Raw genomic sequence first — 7,382 nt, forward strand, 5'->3', positions numbered from 1 at the left:
GTTTGGAGTTTATTCTAGATTTGAGCGATTGTCATCCCAGTGTCACCTTGGGCAAAGACTAGCTGAGAAAGCCATTTAGGTTTATTATTCTCACTCCTTTTAAAACTTTTATAATTTTTTTTCTCTCTCACCAGCTCCCACCCCCTCACTTGGTAGTATTCTCTTACTCAATGTCTTTTTAAAAACTTTTGTTCCTATGTAGAATGATGAATGCCTAGAATAAACAGTTATTTCATCTAAGTCTCCCTCTTACACTTGTTGCTTTTGTACAGAGTAACTAAAACACTTAAAAGTTACAAAGTCACATTACCTTGGCTATATCATGTTTTACTTCACGCTTGGTGATATCACCACTTGTGTTAAAATGAATAAATTTTGCCCTAGGTAATAGTTCATTTAGAGAGCTAAGCATAAAATGAGCAAAGTAAAACATGCTCGGAATTTGTGTTTGACTATTTAATTGATATATGAAATAAATATATCATACTATATGTAATAAGTATTTCTTATTATATCCCTAATAATATTTTCTACAATGCAATAGCAAAACCAGAAATAACCTAATCAAAAATAGGCAAGAGACTTAAATAGATGCTTTTAAAAAAAAGACATGCAAATGGCAACCAGGTTTGAGGAGATTTTCAAAATCACTAATTATCAAGAAAATACATATTAAAGCCACATGACATATAGAGATACCACTTTATACCTGTTAGAATGGTTATTGTTAAAAAGACAAAAGATAACAAATATTGTCAAGGGCATGGAAAAAAAGAACCCTGTGTATTCTCAATTAATACAGCCATTATAGAAAACCATAGAGATTCTTTAGAAAACTAAAAATAGAATTAGTATATGACCCAACGATTCCATATCTGGATATATATATCAACACTGAAATTAGTATCCCCACGGGATATGTGTACTCCCATGTTTAGTCCAACATCATTCACAATAGCTAAGATATGGAATCAAACTAAGCCTCCATCAACAGATGAGTGGACTAAGAAAATGTGGATAATATGAAATAATATTCAGCCTTCAAGGGGTGAAATCCTGTTATTTGTGACAACATGGGTGAACCCAGGGAACATTATACTAAGTGAAATGTCTCATTTAGAACAGGCATGGTCTCATTTAGAACTGTAAAGAATTCGAATTATAGAAGTAAAGATCAGAAAGAGAGTTATGAGAGGCGGACAGAGGTGGGTGAATGGAGAAATGGGGGATGTTGGTTAAAGGGGAGAAAGTTTCAGTTAGACAGGAGGAATAAGCGTTAGTTATTGTTTCTCCAGAATGGTGACTATAATAAATACTGATGCATTTTATATTTCAAAATTGATGAAAGAGTAGATTTGAAATGTTTTCACCATAAAAATGGCAAGTATGTGAGGTAACAAATTTGTTAATTACCCTGATGTGATTATTCTACATTTCGAATATATACAAAAACGTCACATCGTACGGCCATAAATATATGATATACAATTATTATTTGTTAACTAAAATTATTTTTAAGAATAAAAATTAAAGTATTTCTTATTACGAAGCCATTTTTGAAGTCTTGAAAACGTAATAGGAACGATTCCTTTCCTTAAGAAACTTAGTTATTATGGACACAGAGAAGCCTACAGTGAAATATCAATAATCATAATAAAACCTAACGTCTTTTTTACAAATCAAACTAAAAAGCATATCCTATATTTCTTCCATATGCTGCCTTTGCATTCAGCTAATAGCCTTAAACTTAGTTATGACAGTGTTGTTAGAATTTTTTCCAAGAATATATGCCTATTCCATGGTAGAAAGAATAAGTTTCTGTGGACCAATCAAACCCCAGGCCTTATCTGAGCTGGGTTAAGGAGGCCAAGCAACTCACCACTGTAATTGACTCTTTGCCTACTTTTAGCTTATAAATTATGAAAGAAAACAGCATTAACAAAGCACAGTGAGGAAAAACTGACAATTGATAAATCTTCAGCTCTGTAACATTGTGATTCTATTCTGAAATGAATTTACTCAACCTCTCCCAGGCTCCATCAACAGGACCTGTGCCTTGACCTGGTTTTTCAGTGGGCAGTGATGGATTTGCAGCGCTTCATCAAAACTTTCACTCAGGTCCCATTGTAACTGACAGCAAATGCTTCATGGCTACTGATTTGGGGCAGGGGTGAAGTTCATGGCCTTGGGGCTCAGCCAAAGTTAGAGATGCACTCAGAACCCTAAAGCACAGCCTCATTATCACTCTGTTCACTAAAGCACAGATATCTCCAGAAATCCTGTTATGGCTCTTTGATTTACTTTTTTACGGTATTTGAGATTTTTGAGTAACTTAAGCAGACTTCTTTCTTGCTGTGACCTCAATTTTTTTTTTTTTTTTCACTCAGGGCTGTCTTTTCCTTTATGTTGCACCTGTGAGTCAGATAAAACTTTTCCAATTTTTTACAGACTGATTTCCGATGGTTTCAGTGAGAGTTCTTCCCAGCCACAGAAATATGCTCAATAAAAGACAGAAATCTGGTGCTGGTCTCAGAGGCAGAGTCTACTTCTGGGTTAGACTCTTTATTGGTTTGGCTTTGGCTTGGGATTTATGTGTGACTGTTCAGAGATGAACATTTTTGGCTAAGTAAATAAACCCTACTTTGGGATAGTTGTGGGATCTAGGCTCTTGTGGGTTGTCTTTTTTTTTTGTTTGTTTGTTTGTTTGTTTTTTTTTGAAATCTGGCAGGAGCAAAGTAAAGTAAATGTCTGTGATGCAAGTAAGAAAAATATGTCAGTTCATTAGCACTTGCAAATTCTAAGTAAAGAGATAAGTCACAGTTCAATAGAGCCTTTTAATCAGAATCCTATTACCTGCAAGGGATTATTATGTATAAACCTGCAATTCCAAAGGACAAAAACAAGCAAATGAATAAAATCACTAGTGGGCTAGTCAGAACATTTTCTTTCATGGCAGAAGAAACACCTGCCGTTCTAAAAAACCTAGAGGTTTATTTGTGAACATCCTGTTGGCTAAAGAAAATTACATGAGCAAAACCAAAGTCAAAGGCTCTCATTTTAACCATTTGTTTCATGGTACTCTCTTGACATTTGGGATCTTTATGTTTCTGTCTATGATTTTCTCTAATACAATGTTACTAAACAAATGAAAACTCTCTGTGATTTAGAATAATTTCAAAAAGAGTAAATGAATATGTTCAGTTTGTGATTGTTTTTTGGTTTGGCTTATTTTGTAAAAATTTGTATTCAATTTAAGAATATGGATGCATGGATCTAAAGATTAGGCATGTATAAAGAGCTTATATTTTACTAGGGAAATAGACAAATAAGAAAAAAACCATGAATCAATGTTTTAAGTGTTATGACAGAGAGCAGAGAAGAAATTTCTGCTTAATTCACAGAAGAGAAAATACTTAACCTGAGTCTTTTTTTTTTTTTAATCTCAAATTGATATGAGGGTACAAATGCTTAGGCTACATGGCCTTCACCCCCAAAGTAAAGTTCAAGTTGTAGTTGACCCCTTCCCCCAGGTGGTGCGCTGTATACCCCGACATTGTGCAAGTTAGGTGAGAATTTGCCACTAACCCCCTCTCCTCCTTTTCTTCTTTCCTTCCTATCTCCCACTAGAATACACTTATGCCTTTCTTTCCTGTGGGCTTGTAGTTGTCTGTACGTTGGTTTTCTTAAAAAAAACTGAGAAACAACTTCTGCTCAGGGACAAAGTTAGATGCAACGGTGCAAGCTTGGAAAAGGAAGTGGCGTAAATAAGTGTGATAGGATATGAGAACATTGGGTTCATGAAGCTGAAAACAGTAGACATTATATAATGTATACATTATAACAGTATGTCAGGGGTTTGGACAGATAAGATGAGGAAGCCCTGGACGTGTAATGCTGTAGAGGGCACACTTTCCTCCAAACAGAGTAGAAACTGTGAAAACAAGGAGAACATAATCAGATTTACATTACAAAAATATTAATCTGGAAGAACTGCAAAAATGAGAGCCTCACCGGAAGAGGAAATATTATCAAGAAGATTATAATCTTCTTCTTTCAAATGTCTAGTCCCGTAACTGAAATAGGACAAAAAGGAAAGGAGAGCACACATACAAGTTATTTATGAAAGAAAATACTCTACCTTTCATTGCTTGAAGCCTAATAATACCTGGAGTGCCCAGCAGATGGTAGCTGCTCAATAAGATTTTGTGGAATGCATCTGGTATAGTTTTAAGTAGCCATATAATTTTATTTTTCCCATGTGGATATAATTTGTTTCAGTATCATTTATGAAAGTGTCTCAAGAGATTTACAAAATTCATTCTGTTATATATTATTTTTCTTCATGTATAGATTAGTATGCTTTTCATTCTGTCTCACTGGTCTCATTTCACTCCCCATGCACCCTCATCCTTTATTTTAAAATGTGTGTTTGTGTGTGTGTGTGTGTGTGTGTGTGTGTTGTATCTCTGTGCTGAACTCTTGATCATTTCTAAACCTCTTTATTTTTTTCCCTGCTGTAATTTCATCTCTTTTTTAAATAGTTTACTGACAAAGCTTACAACAATTCACTCCTTCTTTTGTTACACATCTCCATATTCCTGATCAAGAATTTATCAATCAAGTTTTTAAAATTTTAATTCCTTATTTTTGTAGAGTTCTGTTTTATTCTTTTTGATTCTGCCCATTTCTCTTTGGAATTCTTTTGATGTTTGATCATGTTGAAGGTCCATATTACAAATTTTATACATTTAGACACAACCATTTTCTATTCCTATCTGCACAGGTCACTATTTGAAATTCTCAAGAATCTTAGTTCTCTTTGGCTGATGCTTGTTCATGGCAATCCACATCCTGTCATATTTGCTGATCCTTTCACTCGAGCTCATATTTGATGCCTCTTTCCTGTTGGAAATCTGAGGACCTAATTGAGAACAATTATCTCTAGGTGATTATGTTACTTCTTCTGTGAAGGAAGGGTATGCTTCAGATATGAGATCACTTTTACTTCACTTCCAAAATTAAAACTTGCTGCCCTACCAAAGTTTAGTATTAAGTTGTGGTAGTGATCGTAACAGGCATTTGCCCTCAGAACAATCGAAAGTCTATTTTCAGATCACTTTTTTTTTTGTTTGTTTCTATTTTCAACCCTTCTCTGAAACTGTTTCAATACAGATGACCTCCTGACTGTCTCTATATTTGGCTTTCTTTGGTTTGACCTCTTAGCAGCGTTTGTTAGTTCTGTAACACCTTCCCCCAACTTCTTTCTCAAAATATTCTTTTCCCTTGGCATACATGACATTGCTCTTTTTGATTCTCCACATGCACTTCTCAGTCTTTTCTGGGCCTTCCCTTTCTAATTCCTGGCCCTTAAATATTTCTGTATTTAAGATTTTTCTCCTCTATCAATCTTCTCCCTATGTACAATATCAAAGCTAAAGTCATCCAGAGCAGAAAAATTGAGGCCAGAGGTTCTCACAATTATCTCCAGTTTATGTCTCTTTGAGTCTATATCAGTTATGGATTGCATGATAAATTGCAAAAATGTGTAATCTCGTGCAGGTTTTTTTCCCTTGTGCAGTTTTAAAAGTTGGGAAACTAGGAGCTCCTTAACGAGATGTTATGATTCAAAGTTTCTGAAAATATCACAATCCATTTGGTGATGGGGGCTTCAGTTATCCGAAGGCTTGATCACAGTTAGAGGATCTGCTTCCATGATGACTCCCATGACTATTGACAGAGGCCTCGGCGGATAAGACTGGTGGACCCATCCTTAGTTTGTGTTATTTTGGTGGCTGGCTAACACAGGGTCCAAACAGTGTGCTGCCTATGTTCTTTGACTTTTATTATGGGTACCCAGAATTCAGCAATTATGAACAAACCCTTTAGGTTCCCCTCAAACCATTTACACTGTACCCAGACTACCACCATTTATTCTCCCTCTGATGGTCTTGGTAGAAATGGGTGGCACATTATTCACCCAGCCACTGAACCCAGAAACTGAGACTATTCTTAATTTGCTCTTTATTACACCCTATTCATAATCCATTTAAATCTTTTGATTCATTTTAATTTCCCTCGTGTACTTCACTTGGTCCCCAGACCAAGACCATAATCCAGAAGAGTAGTCATTATAAAATAGAAAGTGAAACATGCCTTTTTTTTGCCTAAAGGTAGAATCAATTTTATGTATTTACAATAAATGGGAAATGTATTATTTTGGATAATGGAAGGGGGCAAAAACAGCAAAGGTTGGTGTGCAATAAGCTTCCAAATGGATGTAAAATCTCTCCATAATATCAACCGAAAATAGAGAGTTGAGCTGGTTTTTTCTCAGTTGGATTCTTGCTATAACCCCCAATTACCTTATACAGTAGTTGAAGCATTATTCTTAAGAGTGAATAATGACATTTCAACTGGTATAAATCAGCTACTTAAGAATGGTGCATAAAGAAAAATACAGCAAATATACCAAATATCCACAAAGAGCCTGCCATTCTTTCTGCAACATAAATCATTCAATAGGGCAAGAGTTGACAGCAAAATTAAGTGATTTGCTCTTCAATCAATAATAGATGAAAATGCAAGAAAAAACAGAATTGTTATCCATCTATGACCTTTTCATAGAGACGTTATTATTGGGCCAGAGCAATGCTCCTGCCTCTACTCTTATCTATCTATTCTGTATCTTGCCTGCATTTCCCTCAATTTGGGCCAAAATCAGAGATTAAAGAAAGAATAACAGATAAAAATACACATAACAAAAACATTTTTGTGCATGTTCTGAAGGTCACAGTGCTGTGTCATTTGCTCAAGCTGCCTCGATATTTAATATTATTAACACTGCAAATGTGACACAGTGAGCTAGGAGACTAGAATAATTATGCAACCTTGGCATTAGACAAAACATTCTGTGTCTCTTAGACAAAAGGCTAAGAATTAACCAATGTAAATGTGAAGGGACTATAAAACCCAGCTTGCTTCACTGCCTTGTTATAAAGGTGAGGACACCAAGGTCCAAGGAAAATTATGCCATAATTTTTAAACAGGAAAAATTTACAAATTTGAAGACCACAATAGTCTAATTTCATGAACATGTTTGAAACCAAAGGACCAAGAACCTTATAGAACTATAATCTGTTATAATATATCAGAGAATTTAAGCATATCATATTATCATTGGTAATCACAACAAATAATGTTACTTAAAATCAACACTCTACCCAATGGCAGTCAAATTACAAAGCCCTTAGGAGTGTAGGGGGAGGGAAAATATTTTGTAGAATGATTCACAATCATATTCATAGGAAACATTTCTTTTTTCTTTTTTCTTTTTCTTTTTTTGAGACAGAGCCTCAAGTTATCCCCCTGGGTAGAGTGCTGTG

Source organism: Otolemur garnettii, unplaced genomic scaffold, assembly GCF_000181295.1.
Source record: "Otolemur garnettii isolate 467f Iridium unplaced genomic scaffold, OtoGar3 scaffold00040, whole genome shotgun sequence".
Classification (NCBI taxonomy): domain Eukaryota; kingdom Metazoa; phylum Chordata; class Mammalia; order Primates; family Galagidae; genus Otolemur; species Otolemur garnettii.